A 22,506-nucleotide genomic window follows, 5' to 3' on the forward strand; every position below is an offset into this window, starting at 1 on the left:
GCGAGTAAAATAACGATTGATCAGACAATTATGCACTGTATCCAAATATAATAATAATAATATATAATTGTCAGAAAGTGACCACTAACATGAAAAATATTTCTTTAAAAATTCAAAAGCCAAGTGAGTGTCATGTGACCCTAATCACTGCTTTTCATCTGCTGTTATGCATATTACCTGCTATTGCCTGAATAAAGGTGATTACGAAGGACGTTGGTGTGGCTTGTTTGCATAATCCGGAAGTGAATAGCAATTTCCTTTGGAATATTTTGGGCAATAACGCAACCAAACAAGCCCTGGTCCGACAGGCTGGGGCGTACTGCAGCGTTGTCTTCTTCGGGAATTAATGTAACAAGATGAACTTGAACAATGTGGACAAAATCATTGAAGCTGGGCCAGCGCGCAAAGCAGTCCCGCACAATGAACTTTGGAAACCTGTAAAATGACAGCTAAGATTTGCGGGGGTTTCTACCCTTGCGCGCCGTACAGAAAGGAGTGAAAGGCAAAAGGATTCCTTTTTAAACCCAAAAGACAGCTTTTACAACAAGTGGCAAAACCGAAGCCTGCTTGCAGTTTGACTCAGCCACGTATGGAATTTAATCCTTTGAAAGGCAGAATGAGGAAGTGCAGGAGTTGTAATTTAGAGTGATGAAGGAACACAGGTGTACATGACAATAATGATGCATTATGGATAATGTGGTCCCTGAATAATACGGAACGAGTAGCAGTGCAAGTAATTAAGGAGATAATTGAATGAATTGTTTCAAGATTCACCTAAACATTATAGAAGTCGAATTGTGCACTGTATCCAAATATAATAGGAGACATTTGTCATAAAGTGAGCACTACCATGAACAATGTTTCTTTAAAAATTCAAAAATCAAGTGAGTGTCACGTGACCCTCATCACTGCTTTTCATCTGCTTTTATAAAGAAACTTAGAGGCTGCCACTCTGTTTGATGCATTTGAAAAAGACTTCATAGAGTTGAAACACGTTATGCATATTACCTGCTATTGCCTGAATAAAGGTGGTTACGAAGGACGGTGGTGTGGCTTGTTTGCATAATCCTGAGGTGGATAGCAATTTCGCTTGGAATATTTTGGGGAATAACGCAACCCAACAAGCCCCTGTCCGACAGGCTGAGGCGTCCTATATATAAATATTCTCCCATGTCAATTCCTCAAATGCTCCTTTGGGCGCAGAAACAGACCACCAAGGATGTTTGAAAAGTTTATTTTCAGTTGCTTATGTCATCATCATGTGTTTCGGCCGCAGCCACAGCCTTGATCACATGAATGCAGCAACGCCATGTTTGGAGGCTATAAACATCAGGTGAGCATAAAACTAAAGAAAATACTATTTTCTCTCTTAATATTTTCTCTCTTTTTGTCTTTACAAACCTCTTTACTTTACATATTATATAGTTTTCTTAAACATATCTGTGTTTGTATGGATGTGTGTCAATGTAATTTGTGCCTTCTATCCACATTACTATAGAAGAAAAAAATGTATTTGTGTGTTTGTCCTATGTTTCATTGGACCTATTTACAAAAAACAAATATACAAAATATTTACATATTATTGCCACACATCATTCATTTGCTTCTTTATGCTTATAACCTGTTTGGCAGATTCATTACATTACATATATGGCCAATACCTTCACATCACCTTATACTTTTTCATTATTAAAGTGAATGCGTTTTGGCTCTTAATATCCTTTCCTATCTACATAAGTAAACTCCTAAATAACTCCCATTCAGTTAGAAAAGAGAGGGTGGGATATGGCTCACTGGAACTCATATCATAAGGAGAAGGCAAAAAGATGGGGATGGTGATTCCCAATAATGATGTTTGAGAGGTCATACAATGTTTTGAATATGGAGACATGTATTTACAATGGTTTTGTTTTATAAGAAACTGTGTAAATCCTCTTCCATATCTAATCCACTGGGATATATGGAATCCAAGTTGAGGATGTACATGCTCTCCAGGCAATGAAGGGTTTTAACTCTATCCCCCCCTCCCCCCCGGAAAAAAAGTTTGGTGTGGTGTCAATCACGTTGGGTTACATCACTCGGACAGTGTCTCACTACAGGATACGTCAAATCCTTGTTTTTTTATAGCATGCATATGTTGTAAGATACATATATATATATATATATAAAACAGTTCACCATCCCATTCTCCGTGATATCCAGGAAGAGGCACAGGTACAGACCACAACGTACTGCAGAAATAGAATGAATAGTGCAAACTTTATTCCAGGCACCCTGACATGACGCGTTTCGGTCCTTAGAACACGACCTTGATCACATGACACGCTGAAATCAAGTCACTTTTTTAAATGCTCTCACCTTGTACCCTCCTCCCAGAACAGCCAATGACTATACAAGATGAAGCTAAACAGCACACTACCATGACCAGGAGCACCCAAATTCATAAACATAAACAAAATATTAGAATCCGAAAAGACAGACTGCTAATGTGTAAACTATATACACATTATATAATATTTTAAGCAAAAAACATTCTTAAAAGGGTCCTGTTCATAAAATCATCTTAAAAAATTGTTAATAACCATAAGGGAGGTTAAAAAAATAATAAACCACAGTGCTAGTGCTGATAAAATGTAGCCAATAAATATGTATAGAAGAAGGGGTAAAATATGAAAACATTACATTTTTGATTATCTATTTATGAGAGACGAAAATGGAGTCTCTAATCTCACCACCCTTCCTATACTAGGCCAATAGGTACAGATACAATATAAGTGAACAAATCAAAAAGAAGCTGTAGCAGATTCCCAACATTCATATAAACTACTATTGTCAATGAAAATATTAAAGTGCACACTCAGCTGCTAGTGGGACAGGCCAACATAACTGCAGTGTAGCCAATTGATAGGATAAGCCTAAAAGCAAAATCTACTCTGGCACCTATACTCTCAATGTGGCCTAATTAGCCTCAACATTGCAAGTGCCATAATTAATGATGGCTCAAAAGTGCAAGTGCAAAATGTATAACACATATATAAATATATATGTATAAAATAATATGAGCAGTGCATAAAGAACAAAAGAGCTGAAAAACATCATATCAAAACTACACAATAGAACTGCATTGCATTAAAGTGCAAGTGCATAGGCCAATATTTACATAAGCAGCAGATAGAAAAAACCCTAGTGGGTCTCAATCTATAGTATAGGTGCAAAATATATATAGAGAATGCTAACCAATATAACAGATAAGCAGCAAAGACAGACAGTGTTTCAATTCATAACATCATATCATAAATCAGAGAGACACAGTATGTGACATATAGAAAACTAGCAGCATACGAAGGGTACATTCAATGTATGTGTTATTGTAACAGCGGCCCAATAATTAGGTGAAATGTAAGATACGATATATGCTAATGTATCACTCAACAACTGGAGTCGCCATATCACACCAACAAGAAGCTGTCTAAAAATCAAACCGCGAACCCGACCCCAAAGCCCAAAAGAAACCCCAAAAGGTTAAAATCGGGTTAAGAAGCGAGCACGAAGTTGGTTAATAGACCAGCAAAAAATCGGATCGGTGAATACAACAACAAAACCCCTACCTAACAGTAACCAGATCTGAAGCAACAGGAAGAGACTAAAATAGATTTATAAAAAGTTGTGCAAATCTTCTCCCGTATTGAGCCCATTTGGCATCTTCGTATCAAGAAGTACTATATAATGGGACTCAAGTTGCCTTAGTTTTTTCTCCCTATTACCACCTCTTGATAGTTTAGGCACCGCGTCAACTAAAAAGTACCTTAAATCATTTAAGTTGTTTTGATGAACTAACTTAAAGTGGCGTGCCACCGGGTAACTTGCATCTGAGTTTACAATAGCACGAAGGTGCTGCAAAATGCGAGTGAATACTGGTAATTTGGTGCTGCCCACGTACTTTAACTTGCACGAACACTCAAGTATGTACACTGCATGGTCCGTTCTGCAAGTAAAAAAAACAGATATTTTGGTGGGCCTGGATTCAAAAGCATTAGTAAACTCAGAAGTAGTAATTCCAAACTTGCAGGCCCTACATGTACTACATTTAAAGAACCCTGTATGTTTGGACAACCACGTGCCTCCCTTAGTTGATTCTGGGCTTGTTTTTACTAGAGCATCCCTCATAGAGGGTGCTCTTTTAATCTAGTAATCTGAGGTAGACTAGGGGCCAATTAAGACATGGTGAGATCGGTTTGAATGATAGGCCAGTTCTTATAGATTACCCTTCTTATTTCTTTGTCCTGACTGCAGAAGGTGGTGATTAGTCGGACAGAAGCTGATTCAGAAGACATGGCGGTGTTTTTGCATATAGTCCTATTGGATACTCTACCAAGATATTCAGAACGATCCATACTGTTGGCTTTAGTTAAGGCCAACTTCAAATCATTGCACTTATACCCACGGGCTAAAAATCTGTCAAATTATTGATTCTGACACATTACCAGATCGTTGTTGGAGCTACAAATACGTCTTAAACGGAGAAACTTTCCATAAGGAATGCTTTTCAAGAGATGACGAGGATGTGAACTGTAGGCATGCAGAATAGCATTACCTGCTGTCACTTTCCTATGAAGTCTGGTTTGTAGCATGCTGTCCTCGATGTATAATTCTACATCTAAAAATGGAACTTTTTCTGAACAGATCTGAGCAGTGAATTCTAAGTTAAGACTGTTGTTATTGACACGCTTCACAAAGTTGTTGGCTGATTCTAATGATCCTTTCCAAATAATGCAAATATCATCAATAAATCGCCACCACCGGACAACATGGGCATCATACAGCTCGCCGTGAGTCCGCCTGAGGACATGCTCCTCCCGCCAGCCCACGTGTAAACACGCGTAACTGGGGGAGAAGCAAGCCCCCATGGCCACGCCCCGCAGTTGCTGGAATACCTCATTGTTGAACAAGAAGTAGTTATTCTCTAAACACAGTTTGATCATGTGTAATAACATATTGCTATGCTGGTAAAAAACAATGCTTCTTTTTTCCAGATAGAATTTAACTGCATTTATCCCATCAGCATGTCATATACTGGTGTATAAGGAACAAATGTCCATAACAATGAACAAATAATCATCCTGCCATCTCACTGATTGTACATTAGATAAAAAATGTCCAGTATCCTTAATAAATGATGGTAGTTCCTCAACAAAATCATGTAGAAAATAGTCAACATACTTGGATATAGATTCAAAAAGGCTCCTCTGCGCTGATATAATGGGTCTACCCGGAATGGGAGACACTTGTTTGTGTATTTTTGGGATGAAATACAGCACCGTTGTGATAGGAAAATCAACTTTTAAAAATGTTTACTCATTTTTGTTTAGTAAACCATCCCTTTTCCATTGCGCGAGTTCCTTATGTACCAAATCCTTCAGTTGCTTCATATCATTAGTAGAGGCTTTTCTATAGCATGAGGCCTCGTTGAGATGACAGTGTGCCTCTTGCAAAAATTCAGCTTTAGGCCACAATACCGTATTACCACCTTTATCTGCCTTAGTTATAATGATGTCAGGACTGTCTTTCAACTTTTTCATCAATGCCGCATATTGTATGTCTCGATATGAGCAGTGCTTCATTTTTGTCAAAACTTTGCGATTGAGAACCTTTAAATCATTGATGACACACTCGCTAAACGTGTCAATGGCATCTTTGGGCATTAGAGGGATGAATGTAGATTGTGGACGAAAAGGACTAAATGCAGATTGATTACCAGTGGTGCCAAGATTAACTAGTTGGTTCTGTGTACTACAAACACTGTCATCAGGATTGGCCACAAGTGCATGAATGTTTTTTAAGTTAGTAATGTCGCCTACTTGTAGCTTGCTGCTCGGATTGTCAATTTCTAATATAGATGTAGCTTTGCTTACAGATTTATTCAGTTTGAAGTGCTTCAAAAGCTTAAGCTTGCGGACAAATTTTAAAATATCAATTCTGGTTTGCACATATTTGAACCGATTTGGCGGACAGTGTGACAAACCTAAGGATAATATTCGTGTTTCCGCTGCAGTGAGATGGAAATTGGTTAAATTGATGACAGTGTTATCCATATGGGTCGATAGGTCAGTATTTAATTTTTCTTCTTTGAATTGCGCCATCTTCCCCTGTAGTTTCCTGATTTTACATGGGCGCCTTTGTTGTCTGTATTTGTTCCTCCGTCTGCGCCTCTCTTCGCTTCAGTGCTCTGCCGGAGAGTTTGCCGGCGGTCCTCTACTAAAAAACTAAGTTCTTCTGATGGTGAGAGGCTAATAGATGTTACTGTTGGTATTTGGTTGAGTCCACTTTCTGGTGAACTAGTACTGCTTGCCAGAGAGGTCAGGTCACTCTCACTAATCACAGTATTGCGTGAGGAACTTGAAGTAGCTGATGGTATGTTAGGCCCCATTGCTTGTCTTTTCACTATATCAAATTTGCGTGCAAAGGTAAAAATTCTACCCGATTCATAGTCCTTCTTATCCCTTGCAAATTTGAATATTTTGCGAGCTTTTATCGTTTCCTCATGTTTTTGAAGGCGTATATATCACCTATTTGCGGTTGCCGGTAGGTAGTTATAGTAAGGACCATGTTTCCATAGGAAATGCATTTTTTTGTCCTGCCTACATCTTTGGCGCAGTTTGACAAATCTTCACAAATGTTTCCCAAAAATGTGTGCCGGTATGTCTAGTTGTGTATCGAAAGTTTTGGGGTGATCCGTCAAGCGGGGGCTGGGTAAAAGGGGAGGTCACATGATAATTCCTATAGAGTCTCTAGACATGCTTGCAGTCCAAACTGCTAGATGGAATTACACAGAATTTGGCAGAAAGTTAGATTTTGTTCCACAGATCATGCTTTTTGTTATTTGGTGTAAATCTCTTCAGTAGTTTAAAAAAAATTAAAGGAAATCCATGTTTTGGATATCTAGGGTCACGACTAATTTGCAACTATTACACGACGATTCACAAATTGGCTCACCAACCGGAATGCAGTGATTGGCTGGCCACAACCTGAGCAGAAAGTTGTAGCCACCATTTTAGTTTATCCACACAGTCCCCAGAGCTAAAGTGAAATGGTAGAAACTTGATTAAGATGTGAGGTTGGATGTACCCTGACCTTATGAGTGGAACATAGTGGTGTTTCAGGGACACAGTATGGACAGAAATTGCAGAAGAAAGGTTTTCTGCACCTTGCGCAATATTCGCAAATTCGCCACAACACTCAGCATGCCACCCATGTAACATAGTGACAAATTCATGAATATCACCCAAATTGTTATGAAAAATATTTATTCACACACCCACCTTCAGTCTGCCTCAGACACTCACACCCCTACTCATGGACCCAATCAGACACTTATGCACCCACTTAGATACCTAATCAGACACTCACACATCCACTCAGAGACCCACTCAGACAGTCACATACCAAATCTCAGTCCCACTGGGACACTGATGTGCCCACTCACAGACCCACTCACACATTCACACATCCACTCACAATCCCACTCAGACACTCACGTACGCACTCACAGACCCTCTAAGACACCCATGCACACACTCACAACCCACTCATGTGCCCACTCACAGATTTACTCAGAGACTTACATGCCCATTCACAGAGTCTGACACACCCACTCACAGACCCACTCAGACAATCACACACCCACTCACAAACCTACTCAGAAACTCATGCACCCACTCACAGACCCTTTCAGACACTCATGCACCCACTTGGAAACCAACTCATATGCTCACACACCCACTCACAAACCAACTCAGACAATCAAGCACCCACTCACAGACCCAATCAGACAATCACACACCCACTCAGAGACCCATACAGCCACTCACACACCCACTCACAGACCCATACAGCCAATCACAAACCCACTCACACACACACACACAGCTACTCACAAATCCACTTATATATAGCCACTCCCTCACCCACTCACTGACTCACAAATCCACTCACACAGCCACTCAGACACCCTTAAAACTGCTCACACATCCACTCCTACACGCATTCACTCACACACCCACTCACAGACCAATACAGCCACTCACATAACCAGTCACTGACCCATAGAGCCACTCACACTCCCACTCTCCTACCTATACAAACACGCACACACTCACTTTCAAAGGTTACAGTTAGCAAATAAAATTAAAAAAGCATTACAATTTCACTGAAAAAACAAAGGTTACAGGGAAGTTATAGTTAGGAAATAGATTTAGGAAATCCTTAAAAGTTCACTGAAAAAACAAGGGACTTTATAGTTAGGCTCAGATTCTACTAAAATCAGTGAAATTCAGCAGGTAAAGTTACCTGAGCTAACTATAGCGGGGGCTGAGAAAAAAGGGGGGTCCCAAAACGCATTTTCTCAATGTTAATTTCCATAGGAAATTTTGAGATGGGCTACAGCCCGAACTGCGTAACAGAATTACCCCAAATTTGGCAAATAGGTAGAGCTTGGTTCAGCAAGCAACCTTTTTTTTAAATGGTGTAAATCCGTTCAGTAGTTTTTGAGAAATTCAAAAAATAGGAGTCAAAAAATCAATTTCCCATAGGAAACTTTGGGAAAGGCTACAGCCGAAACTGCTGAACGGAATTATCCCAAATTTGGCAAAAAGGTAGTGCTTGGTTTAAATGGTGTAAATCTGTTCAGTAGTTGCTGTCAACACTCCAAACCAGGAAGTGCTGGCAGCCATCTTGTGACTCGGTGGAAGTGAGTCACCAGAAAACAGAGAAACAAAGATATAAAACAAGAGAAGGGGGCAGGGTAGAAACACCCTGACCCCCTAGGCCTGCTCAGGGGGTCCCAGAAGGACCCCCAGGGCCCAGAAAAGAATTTAAAAAATGTATATTTTGGCGCAATATGCGCTGGGGTCGCGAATTCCGCTGAAATTGTTTAAAAACAATGAAGCACGTTTTATTTTAATGAGGCCCCCGGGTGGGCTCGCTCATGGGGTCATTTCTTACAAAATATTAGCGGGGTCCCGCTGTGGCCCCCGCAGCCCCGGGGACCACAACCTCCCCAGGGCTTCACTCATGATAGGAGGGGGGCGTGCGGCCCTCCTCCTGGAACCCATGATGGCCCTGGGGACCGCCACCCCCCAGGGCCGGCTCCTGCAGTGTCCCGGGGTACCCACCCCCAGGACACTGCTGTTTGCAATGACAGGGCGGGAGCTGCACGGCTCCCGCCCTGTCATAGCGAACTTGCTTTGGATTTTGGAAGCGAGAGCAGGGAAACCTGCTCTCGCTTCCAAAATCCAAAGCTGATTGATTCCCACAAGGGGAGCTGCATGTCAGCAGCTCCCCGTGTGGAAAAGCAATGCCGGCTCCCGCAGGACGCAGGCAGCCAGCGGGACCATGGGAGCATTGGGGCTCCCCCCATGGCCCCCAACAGTGAGGCCAGGCCCAGGGGTTGGAGTCCTCAGGGCCGGAATTGGCCACGGGAGGAGGGCCAACGCGGCCCTCTTTTATTTTATTTTTTAAATAATGAACATGTCGGGATGCTTCGGGGGATGGGGTCCCCAAGGAGAATGGAAATTAGTGAAAGTGGACTATTTTTTTTATTGTTTTAAATCGGGTCGCGACTCTAGCGCGGCTCTCAGCACGGCGTCCTGTGTAAAAGAGAAAGGTGCACGGCTCTCAGCGCGGCACTCTAGTACTTCTTAAGTCTTTCAAACACCGAGGGGTATATTCTAAAGGACACATCGCCAAGTTAACAGCACTTTATCGCAACCAAAATGGTGATAGATTTTAACACACCATTCACAAGCTTGTGCAAACAGCCCATATCACCAGTTTACAGCGAGAGCAGCCTCAAAAAGCATTGTCACGGTTGACCCAAGCAAATATTGCGAATGAGACGTAGAGTAGGCGTTCCCGTGCAAAAAGCTGCAAATGTATCACTTCGCAAGTTTCTCAACCACCAGCAAGATCGTCGAAGAGAGTACAAAACAGACAATAAGGTGTGTTAGTAGCAGGAAGTTTACACCTGCTCTGAGCTGGTGTAAAGTCGGACTACAACCTGCAACATGAATGGGAGCCGAGCCCAGAGCCACACCTGAATGACAACAGATGCAATGGAGCCAATGATCATGCAGCTCGGACACCCAACACTGCCCTGACACCCCCCGCCACCAGCCCCTTGTCCGCCATCCCCCCTCACCCCGACCCCCCACAAACAAATGTGACAGCAAGCTTAGGAAATCTGGAACGTAACAAATTGGCTGATGTTGCACAATTATAATTAAGAAGCGGCATGTGAGGTTGGACAAATAAGAATCTCAGTCATTTTATTTAAACAAAACAACAAAATAAAAGTAGGTACAGGCATGGCGTGTCATCCCTCAACAATTTGTGAATCACAGCCTGCAAGACAAAAAGAAAGATAAGATTGTGCGTCATGCGTCCATCAAAGGAGAGCGAGAGAAAGAGTGAGAGAGAGAAAGAAAGAAAGAGAGAGAGAGAGGAAGACAGAGAAAGAGAGAAAGAGTCAGAGAGAGAGGAAGAGAGAGAGAAAGAGAAAGAGAGAAAGAATGAGATACAAGGAAGAGAGAGAGAAAGAGAAAACCAGTGTGAGAGAGAGGAAGAGAGAGATAAATAGTGAGACAGAGAGGAAGAGAGAGAGAGAGAAAGAAAGAATGAGAGAGAGAGGAAGAGACAGACAAAGAGAGAAAGAGTGTGAGAGAGAGAAAGGAAGAGATAGAGAGTGAGAGACAGAAAGAGTGTGAATGACAGAAAGGAAGAGATGGAGAGGGAGAGTGAGTGTTGAGACTGTGGAGAAAATCCTCACAGCTCCCCTTTCTGCCACGGGTGTGTCTCCAACAACGTGCCAGGACATAGTGCAGCCCTCAAGTTTAGTCATCTGAAACATAGTATAAAATCAGACACATACTTCTCTGTTTCGCCCCTGTGCACCCAGGCTGCTACACCCCATCGACTCCTGCCGCCCAGAGGTGTCTGTCCGCCCTGCGCAATCAGGCTGCTGTACCCCATCGACTCCTGCCACCCAGAGGTGTCTTAATGATTCCCTGGCTGGGGAATCTGCAATGTACATACAACAAGGCACTGTACCTACTGCAAGTTTGAACATAAGGGAATTATTTAAGAAACTGGAAAAGCTCATGCGCTCCGAGCAATCGAAGTGGTTGGAGCATAAATCTTTATCACGCTATCTGGAGGTGGGCAGGATCCCTAGAGGCTTACACATAACTTTAGCACCAAGCTACAAGAATCCGGACCCTAATATGTTGGCAGAGTGGGCCGACTGTAACCTAGAGTCTTCCAACAAACTAGTCCGGTCCTTGTAAAGTATGCAGAGAGTGATCGGGTCAAGTTACAAGCAAAAATAGAGGAACTTACTGAGGAAATAGGAAAATTGGAGGTAACAGATAACATTAAAAAATTAAGGGATGAAATGCATGCAAGTCTACAAAAAGATGAGGACGTAATCAAAAGACGCAAGGCATATAAGTTCCAAAGGGACAAAATGGACTACCAAAACGGTCAGGTCTTCACATTTGTCCGCAAGTACGATGCTGTGAAAGCAAACACAAGTACAACTCGCTCACCAAGAAACCAAGCAGGCTTAGATGGAGCTGCGTTAGCGTCAACCTCGGCATCAGATTTAAGTTCCGCGCCAGAGAGTGAACCCAAGGGAGAAATATCAAGAACATCAGGATTGGGGTTTCCAAAGCTATCGCTGGCACAGGAAGTCGACTGTTTATGCCAAGACAGGATGGACACATTAAGACCGCGGGGGCAGACTGGCCAAAAAACAAAAGAAACAATCAAAAACGCAGCGAAAGACGAAAGCGCAGCCAGCAACAAAAGGCAGACCACCAAAAAACAAATAAGAGGCAGATGGAACCGCAAATAAAAGTAAAACAGAACTTTCACCCTAACACAGTGGTCAATCTCACAGAGATTAATTTAACTATGGTGGAAAAACAGATTCTGGCACTGGGATTTTCTTACAGCCCGGAAAGTAGCTTTAATTATACAGAAACTCGGATGGACGTTTTTAGATTTATTAGAAAATTAAAGCTACGTAAATTTCATCTTCTTCGAGCTAAAAAGCAACTAGATCCTGCTGAGTCTGTAACCAGTAGCCCATCCTTATTTACAGCAGGGGATATGAATCTATTCCATGACCTCATGGATTTGCAGAATGAACAGTCCGCTGAAACATCCACTCTTGGTTTGGAGACAATGGACATAGGCGGAACAGTGAGGACACCATTTAAACCATAGTCCATTTTTCAACCAATAATGCTACATGATAACTTGAGGGAAACCACCTTTACAACGCAACTATTACATCGCACTACACTTACAACGCAGGCATTACAACGCAACATCCTTTACAACGCATGACACTACAACGCATACCATTACAACGCAGGCACTACATCGCATGTCACTACAACGCAGGCATTACAACGCATACCATTACAACGCATACCATTACAATGCATACCATCCAACACTTACCCTACTGTTGCACCCCCTGGAGTAAGAATAGTAATTTTTACCCCTATACTATCCAACACTTACCCTACTGTTGCACCCCCTGGAGTAAGAATAGTAATTTTTACCCCTATACTATCCAACACTTACCCTACTGTTGCACCCCCTGGAGTTAGAATAGTAATTTTTACCCCTATACTATCCAACACTTACCCTAATGTTGCACCCCCTGGAGTAAGAATAGTAATTTTTACCCCTATACTATCCAACACTTACCCTACTGTTGCACCCCCTGGAGTAAGACTAGTAATTTTTACCCCTATACTATGCAATACTTACCTTAAATGCAATTTAACATTATGCGTTGTAATGGTATGCGTTGTAAAGGTAGTATGCGATGTAATGGAATGCGTTGTAAAGGAAGTTTTTAAAAATCCGTTGTAGTGTCATGCGATGTAATGGAATGCGTTGTAGTGGATGTTGCGTTGTAAAAATTGCGTTGTAAGTGCATGCGTTGTAAAAGTATGCGTTGTAACGTCATACATCCATAACTTGGATGTTTATCATGAACAGGTGACAATGGAACTGAAACGTCTACACAAATCGACCAACAATGCCAGCTACACACAGCAGACAATATCACTGCTATATACAATTAATGAAAAAGTTACAGAATAACAACAACCTCATAGTAAGACAATCAGATAAGGGAGGGAATGTTGTGTTGTGGCCTCGTAAGTTATACATGGAGGAGGCACTACAGCAATTGAATGACATTGAATTTTATAAGAAAAGCAACATTCATATTGTAAAATCTGCATGGAATGATTATTATCTGTAGATACTTGCATGGAAGAGTGGGGGGCTTTTAAGCGATGATGAATACCGTTTAAAAAAAAAAGAACATCCAGTCATCCCTGCTCTGTATTTCATCCCTATGATTCACAAAAATGAAAACAAACCCCCTGGCAGGCCGATAATCTCGGCTATCAATAGCCTGATGGAAAACACGTCAAGATATGTGGATTACGTCCTACAGGACTGGGTTAAGAGCTTGCCATCATACCTGCAGGACACCTCAGATTTCCTTAGGAAAATCAAAGATATTACATGGAGTTCAGATCTATTATTAATAACATTGGATGTAACTTCACTTTACACATCTATTCGCCACCATGATGGCATCAAGGCTATTGAGCATTACCTAAATTGAAGACCAGTATGCCTATACATGCACAATAAAATGTTAGTCAATATGGTCTCCACGTGCCTGGAACAGAATTTCTTTCTCTTTGACAATCAAATATACCAGCAGATTAGGGGAGTTGCAATGGGGGCCTGCTTTTCACCCAGCTATGCTTGTTTGCATATGGGGCTGTGGGAGGAGCAGGTCCTCATGGGGCAATTCAAGGACACAATAGACCAGCATGTGCCAATATGGCTGTGTTACATTGATGATCTGTTCCTAATCTGGAGGGGTTCTGAGACATGTACTCTCCAGTTTATTGAACAGAATAATGACAACCGTCTAATACTCCACTTCACTGCTAGTATTAGCAAATCGTCAGTTTACTTTCTTGATGTGGAGGTTTTTATAAAGGATGAAAACATTGCAACCAGGTTATATTGCAAACCCACTGCTGGTGACACATTGCTGCATGCTACAAGTCATCATCCTCATCATTTGATACAAAGCATCCCGTATGGGGAGATGCTACGTGTCAAACGTATATGCAGCAATGAGGAAGATTGTCATATAGTACAGCAAGCGAGCAGACAAAGATTTCTGGAAAGAGGGTATGCTTCTGACAACATAGATAGGACCATCAATAAAACCAAGGCACTTTCTAGACAACAGGCCCTTGCAGTTAAAACAAGTCAGCAGGATGTAGGCCAAGACTATTCAGAGCAGCCCTGTAGAGTGATTCTAACCTACAACAGGCAGCATCAGGTTCTAAGGAAAATATTGAATACAAATTGGAGCCTGGTGCGCAGTGATCTGATTTTAGGTAACTATTGGCCTAAAAACCTGATCTGACATTTAGAAAAGCAAGGTCTATGAGCAACAGTCTTGTTAAGAACAGCCCAGAACTCAGATCCTCTACCAACTGGCTCACCTCACACAAAGGATTTATCAAATGCCCAACTTGTAAAGCATGCACATTTGCACGAAACAATGCATGTTATACCAGCTCATTCAAGTTAGACTCCATACCTATTAATAAAAGACTGACTTGTAAGACAGAGTACGCTGTATATGTGCTGGAGTGTCCTTGTGGCTTACGCTACATAGGCAGTACTAAGCTGCCAGCACACAAGAGGATACTCCAGCACATAAGGGCAATCACCAATAAGGATCAAGCCTACCCAGTGGCTAGGCATTTTGAGGAGATCCACAATGGCAACCCAGCACGCTTACAATACTTTGTTATTGACACCATCCCCCCCGGTGAAGGGGAGGAAATCTTGAAGACCAACTTTGTCTTTTAGAAACGAGGTATATATTAGAGCTCGACACTAAGACCCCTCTAGGGCTCAATGCGAGTGAAGATTTTTACACTTGCCTATAGTGGGCTATTTTGGTCATCAGAGTATCTAGTCTAATGGGTTGTGGTAGCACCAGTTTTTCTGTGGAAGAGATAGTGCATATGTATATACATTTTAATACATTCCCTGTTCAATATATGCATTTCCAACCCCTCAGTCATAGGATTTTTTACCTATTTTTTTAAATTTATGACACTTTTGTACCTATTGTTCGAATTGGGTGACATTTTTTGCACTTTTACCAACATAGATTTCATTAAGCTATGGAGTGATTGTCAGCCCACTGGGGCTCAAGTTTAACGAGCAGCTTACATACAAAGAGAAGATCATCTTGACATCAATATGTGAACGATTTTATCATTGTTATTAAGTGTTTTCTATTTATTTTGATAGTCACACTTTCTTGACAATCCTTTGTGTTTAACATTGTTCCTACACAGGGTTGTTTTATAATGTGCAATGGAGATCGAGGTATATTTATGACCAGATGATAATGTTGTAAATAGTGGCATTTTTAGCTTTTTGCAGTTCTTATTTTTGAATGTTTTAATAGATTTTAAATGCCATCAATCAGGTCTCATGTTTACATTTGTATTTATATTTATATTTATCTATAGTACATTTATGTATTTAGTGAATCAAATGTATGCCTATTTGCATATGGTGAACCTTTTATTGTAGCGCTTTAGTAAAGTGAATGCTATTTAGTATTTTTTCCATGTCTATGAAACAGTCACCTGTTCAAACACATAATGTTATGCACTAGCACTTTAAATAGCGGTCAAACATCAAGCAATGCGTCATGTGATCAAGGGTCGGGTGGGGCTGAAACGCGTTATGGCGAAGATGCAGGGCATTTAAATAAACTCACGATTTGCACCAAGAACTTTGGGTACACGTTCGTCCTTTCCGAGAAGAAGTGGGTGTTTGTGATGAAGCCAGCAATATAAATATATATATATATATATATATATATATATATATATATATATATATATATATATATATATATATATATATATAATCAATTAAATATTTAGCATTATTACTAAACAAAATTATGAATTATTTGTCAATTTTTAAAAAGCACAGATTAAAAACAAGTGCAAACAGATCACACAAATCAGTATCACAAATTTCAGTTACTTAAATATACATCATCATTGGCCTTCCGTATCATCATAGCTGAATCATTTACATCAGTGCCTGTGAAGAATAATATCTGCCAGTGTGGCTATAAATAGTTAAGGACTGCCAATATACACTTAACAATATTCACAGTGCACTATGGGACCGGTAGTACTGGCGATTGCAGTCACGTGATGCACTCAATAAATTACGATCGAGCGCACCTGGGCGCTTGCATTCCTGTCCGCGAGCAAGGCATCCAGCCGAAACGTTGGACTAAAAGGAAACAGGCGCTTCCTAAAGACTTTGAAATAAAGCCAATTCCAAGGTATTGGGCCTCGCGTTTTGTTCTTCCAGTGTGGGATTGTGGGCTGCTCCGTGCCCATGTAGCGAGGCCACCCTGAAGGGCTTGGGGCTCCGGAAACGGGGAAACGCCTTTGGCTTTTTGTGGATGTTAATTGAGGAGCCTAGCCCACATGCGCCCTCGACCCACGAGGGAGAACTACTACAGAGAAAAGGAACGGCGCGTGGAAGGGTGTCATATGGGATTATTTCCCGTCCTGATCGTGCCTGGAAGAAGCAGCCTTTCACAAGTCACAATTCAATTGCAAGATTGATATTTATTCACCTGTCTGCAGAAAACGAGTCCTTAATTTACATCCGTGCCTGTGAAGAATAATATCTGCCAGTGTGGCTATAAATATTTAAGGACTGCCAATATACACTTAACAATATTCACAGTGCACTATGGGACCGGTAGTACTGGCGATTGCAGTCACGTGATGCACTCAATAAATTACGATCGAGCGCACCTGGGCGCTTGCATTCCTGTCTGTGAGCAAGGCATCCAGCCGAAACGTTGGACTAAAAGGAAACAGGCGCTTCTTAAAGACTTTGAAATAAAGCCAATTCCAAGGTATTGGGCCTCGCATTTTGTTCTTCCAGTGTGGGATTGTGGGCTGCTCCGTGCCCATGTAGCGAGGTCACCCTGAAGGGCTTGGGGCTCCGGAAACGGGGAAACGCCTTTGGCTTTTTGTGGATATATATATATATATATATATATATATATTGAGCCACACTCTCAGAAGTTACCGGGACGCTTATACCGCGGTGCCGTCTCAGGGTCCGAGAATCCCTATCTCAGATTGAGTTCCACAATGCAACAACGCATCCGATGCACTCCTTCCCAATGAAAGTCCAAACACAGTCTTGCGGCTTCACGGTGGTTTATTTTTTCATATACTTATTTTCACCCACTGGGGTTTTGAATGAGATTTGTTTATCAATATATGGTGGAGTATAATGATGTTTTATCTCTGCTGAAATTTCTGCCTTGTCATTTGCAGTATTTCGAAAGTGTTTATTTTGATATTATGATATTTTAAGGGATTCTCGTGAATTTCAGTATAAGCCAGAAATTTGTACCTAGCGTTTCAGGAATGTTTACTTTATCTTTCCTGTGACATTATTGTACTTGCAATACCTACCAAAGTGATGTCTGTTATTTATGACATGCTTGCACTTGATTAGAGGCCAGTACTTAGAGACGTAGAGAGTAGGGATTTACCTAGATTTCTCTCTCTTCCTCTTTCGTCAGTAGAAACTTAACCATGCTTTACTCATAGGCAGCGCGTACTGTTTGTTACTACTAGCTATAGTAATAAAGTTGTGTTGAAAGACCTCAAACCGATACTTATCGTAGCGCAGCTGTCAGTACTCTCACACATAATTAAATTGTGCACAAAACATCTCTGAGATTTAAATACAAGCATTTAGTTTATAACACGTGCGAGCTTAGTACACATTATACATTATATGTTTACGATCTAAGGTGTCGACAATTACTGTTGTTATGCGCAGGTTTTCAAATCATTGTATTTATACATGGATGAATGTTTAGAAGGGTCATTAATAGAAGAACTATTATAATTTTGCAGTTCTTTGTATGTAAATTGCACCTCTTCAAGATGGCTGACAATTCAGGAACTATGAATTGAAGTTCCTATGTATACGTCCTATTTCTGTTTTTATTATTTTCGTCACGTTTTTTGTTTAAAATCTGTAAAGCACTAAGCGTGTAACTACCCGTGACCAAGGCGGTTACGCCGAAACGCGTTGGGTAAAAGTGGCTTGATTTTGATGAATAAACCACTGTGAAGCCGCAAGACTGTGTTTGGACTTTCATTGGGAAGGAGTGCATCGGATGCGTTGTTGCATTGTGGAACTCAATCTGAGACAGGGATTCTCGGACCCTGAGATGGCACCGCGGTATAAGCGTCCCGGTAACTTCTGAGAGTGTGGCTCGATATGAATTTTGATTTACCGGTCGACCGCAGTACGGAGCATTGGTTTGCAAACTTTATTGGCATGTACTAAGACAAGGGGAACCTTTGAACTTCAACCGTAAACTACCGTTTGGATCACATGTACGACGACTAAGACGGGGAAGTCTGGATCCTAAGGAGTAACCCTCTATGTGAGTAATCCTCATTTATTCAAAGACAGTGATTACGGGTTAGAAAACTCCCCCCTTTTTTATCTGTACAGTACATTGACATTAAGCACTAAATCTTTGTTCCTACCGCCACCGTCCCCCCACGAGCGACGTCTATATAGACTTACGATTTATGGCGGGGCTCCCAAATGACTGTGCTCACACTCAGGTCTGTCTTAATTCAGACAAGGCTGTCAACAACGTTTGAAATTAAACCAATACGAATTGACATTATCTAATCAGCCACTATGGAAGAAGACATGGATGCACGTAGAAGGCTGAGAGCAAAGTCCATGTTTACTATAATCAGTGACAAGTTACCTGCCCAGGAAATGGGAACAACACCTACCTCCTTAAATCAAAAATACCAAAAGTTGGAGAAATTAATGAAGAAGGAGATTTCAAAGTGGTGGGAGGCATTAACATTAGAGAAATATCAAGAAGAAGGCAGAGTCCCAAGAGGTCTCCGCATTCTCATTGCCCCATCCTACGAGGACCAAGATCCGGAGCTTGCCAACGAATGGGCAAGCAATCTAATGGAATGCTCCAACAGAATGCTATCGATACTAATTAAGTATGCCTGGAAAGAGCGTGCAACCTTATTGAAACTAATCTCTGATCTCAAGGAAGAAATACTGAAGGAGGAAACTCCGGAAAAGTTTACTACCAAATTCGAGGAGATCAATAAAAGGTTTGAAAAATATGAGGAAGAGATCATAGCCAAGAAAGAGCGGAAATTCCTCAGAGACCAGATCGACTATCAGTCAGGCAGGATTTTCACTTTTGGACGCAGATTTGATAACATCAAAGGCAAGGATGTGGGTGTACCTGAAGAAGACAAAACTGTAGCCAGTGGAAGAGAAGAAAGTGATAAAAGTGATGTGAGTGAAAGTGACATATCTGATGACGGAACAACAACTGAGAAAATTTTACCTAGACCAGTAAATTTTTGGGAGGAATTCCGTCTAATGAATCAAACTCAGAACCATCAGAATTGGCAAAAAGATCGTGGTCGGGGAAGAGGAAGGGGCTACAAAGGACGAGGCAGAGGAAGAGGAAGAAACGCAGGAGGACAATCATCAACTGGAAACAAATCAGGCGTGGTGGATGGAGCAAGAACCACAACAACCCCCATGGGAATGGAAACAAGGGGTCAAAAAAACAAAAAATGATGAACTGTCAAAATGTGGTAAATCTTTCTAATCTTTGTTGAACTGTATTGAGTATGATGTACTACAGTATGGTCTGTCTTTTTGTCCTACTGCCCCATTTTCTTATTCTAAAGAAAGGGTTGACTTGTATCACTTTACAAGAAAATTACGACTGCACAAGTGGCACAAATTGAAAGTTAAAAACATTCAACCTCAGAAACACTCTACTAAGATCATTCCTGTGAAGGACACTATTAATGAAGTCAATACTCTAATTGCTTTAAAAGAACTAGAGAGTGAAGACACTATCGACTCTGGTCCCATTACAGCCCAATCATTGGGTTTTAAGACAGACCTTAATTGTGAGAATGATTTTGCCCCTAAATCCAAATTTAATCCCACCATGCCTCCGAGTGGTATTGACATTTTTGAAACCCTTGTAATCACAGACTTGAAAGCCCTGGCTAAAAGAAAAAAAAAAAAAAAAAAAAAAAGGCATAATGACAACTTGAGTAAACAACAGAGAGCAGCTGTCAAATCCCTACAAACAGATAAGAACATTGTGATCCGACAATCGGATAAGGGGGGTAACGTTGTTGTTCTCAACACGTGTGATTACCTCCAGGAAGGGCTACGACAGTTAGAAGTCAAAGAATGTTATGAGGTTGTAGAGAAAATTGTGATTGATGAATCTAACATGCGGTATCACAACATGTTAAAGACATGGCACACACAAGGGATCTTGGAATGGAATGAATATTCCTTTCTACTTAACCGTACACCCAAAGTGGCTTTATTATATCTTTTGCCTAAATTGCATAAGGATATGTCAAACCCTTCAGGGAGACCTATTGTGTCATCCATAGGCTCCCTGTTGGAGAAAACATCTAAATATATTGATTACTTCTTACGAGTATATGTAGAAAGATTACCTTCCTATTTGAAACATAGCCGGGACTTTCTTAATAAGATCAAGAAAGTGACCTGGCAGGAGAACTACTTGCTGATTACATTGGATGTGTGTAGTCTTTACACGGCCATCAAACACTCAGATGGAATACTAGCATGTAAACATTTCCTCATGTCACGTTCCATCTCATTCCTGCAGCATACAGACATGGTGTTGGAGATGATCAGGTATTGTTTGGAGAACAACTTTTTTGTCTTCAACGATGTCTTCTACAGACAAACCCAGGGTACTGCCATGGGCACCTGCTTTGCTCCTAGTTATGCTAACCTTTTCATGGGGTACTGGGAGCAGCAGGTGCCTGAACTGCACAACCTGTATCGTGGCCATGTAAAAACATGGCTACGATATATAGATGATCTTTTCATCATCTGGGAGGGCAGTGAGGATCTTGCCAAAGAGTTCATTGATGATCTCAATAACAATGAGGTCAATTTGAAATTTGAAGGGACTTTAAGTAGGTCCAGTATTGAGTTTTTAGATTTACAGATTCAGGTAGTCAATGATACACTGATCTCTAAACTGTATCGCAAAAAAACATCAGGGAATACGCTACTACACGCTGAAAGTGGACACCCTAAGGCTCTTATTAAGAGTATTCCATTTGGTGAGCTCCTCCGGGCTCGGAGGAACTGCAGCTCTGATTCTGATTTTGAACAGGAATGCAATGTAATGCAAGAAAGATTTCTGGAGAGGGGATACAAACTACATGATATCACACAAGCACGCGTGAAAGCCAATGATTTTAAACATGCAGATCTGCTGGTCCCCAAAGATAACCAAGACGATGGTACCAACCAAGTTGTCAGGTACATAACAACTTATAATTCAGGATCATATGATGTCAAAAGATGTCTTAAGAAACATTGGGACATCCTAAAAACCGAACCGACATTAGATGAAGTTGTCAAGGATGCACCGAGTGTAACTTATAGGAAGGCTAATTCCCTGCGTAACAAGTTATGTAAAAATGAAGTGAGCAGTGCAAGAACAGTAACTACAGACATTCAGGGTTTTTACACCTGTATGGTGTGCAAAGCTTGCAAATTCAGTTCAAATGTGCAAAGAGTTTATTACCCTATCACAGATGAAGATAGACTCATTGAGAAACATTTAACATGTCTATCTGACTACTGCGTATATGTACTGAATTGCCCTTGTGCCAAGAGATACGTAGGAAGTACTATGTTTGCTGCCAAGAAACGAATCTTGGAACACATGAGGGCGATTCAGAATAAGGACAAACTCTCCCCAATAGCACAACATTATGAGGAATTCCACAAAAGCAACCGCAATTTGTTGAAATTCTTTGTAATTGACCGAATACCGGCAACCATCAGGGGGGGAGATAGAATTCGCAAGCTACGACAACTTGAATCTCATTATATCTTAGAACTCAACACCAAGATTCCATGGGGTTTGAATTCTGAAGAAGAATTAGCCTGGTTTCTTGGTGAATAGCCAACTCCTCAATCAGGTTGTTTGCAATATGTACATTATATGAACATTATGTGGATTTTGACTTTTAACACTTCTACAAAGACATCCATGTTTTTAACAGTTTTTTTCTATTAATTTGCAACTGGCCTAATTTATAATTGTATCCTATTTTTTGTTTACTTTTCTAGATGGTGCAGACATATGAAGGTTTACTGCTTAATCAGACTCAATATAAATTTTTGCCTTAAATCTGGTATGATGTTTATGCTAAGGAGTCCAAT

The 22,506-nt window shown here is 41.0% G+C and overlaps 1 protein-coding gene and 1 long non-coding RNA gene across 2 annotated transcripts in view; one reads left to right on the forward strand and one right to left on the reverse strand.

Annotated features, from left to right (window-relative positions):
- Positions 1-22,506, reverse strand: part of TMEM232 (transmembrane protein 232) — a 684,788-nt gene that overhangs the window by 381,135 nt on the left and 281,147 nt on the right. The window lies entirely within an intron of this gene.
- LOC146865737 (uncharacterized) overlaps positions 866-22,506 on the forward strand; it is a 127,791-nt gene continuing 106,150 nt past the window's right edge. Inside the window, exon 1 of the long non-coding RNA XR_014976692.1 lies at positions 866-1,333. This is a non-coding gene — a long non-coding RNA (uncharacterized LOC146865737). The remainder of the gene's footprint in view (positions 1,334-22,506) is intronic.

Source organism: Triturus cristatus, chromosome 2_1 (assembly GCF_964204655.1).
Source record: "Triturus cristatus chromosome 2_1, aTriCri1.1, whole genome shotgun sequence".
NCBI lineage: Eukaryota > Metazoa > Chordata > Amphibia > Caudata > Salamandridae > Triturus > Triturus cristatus.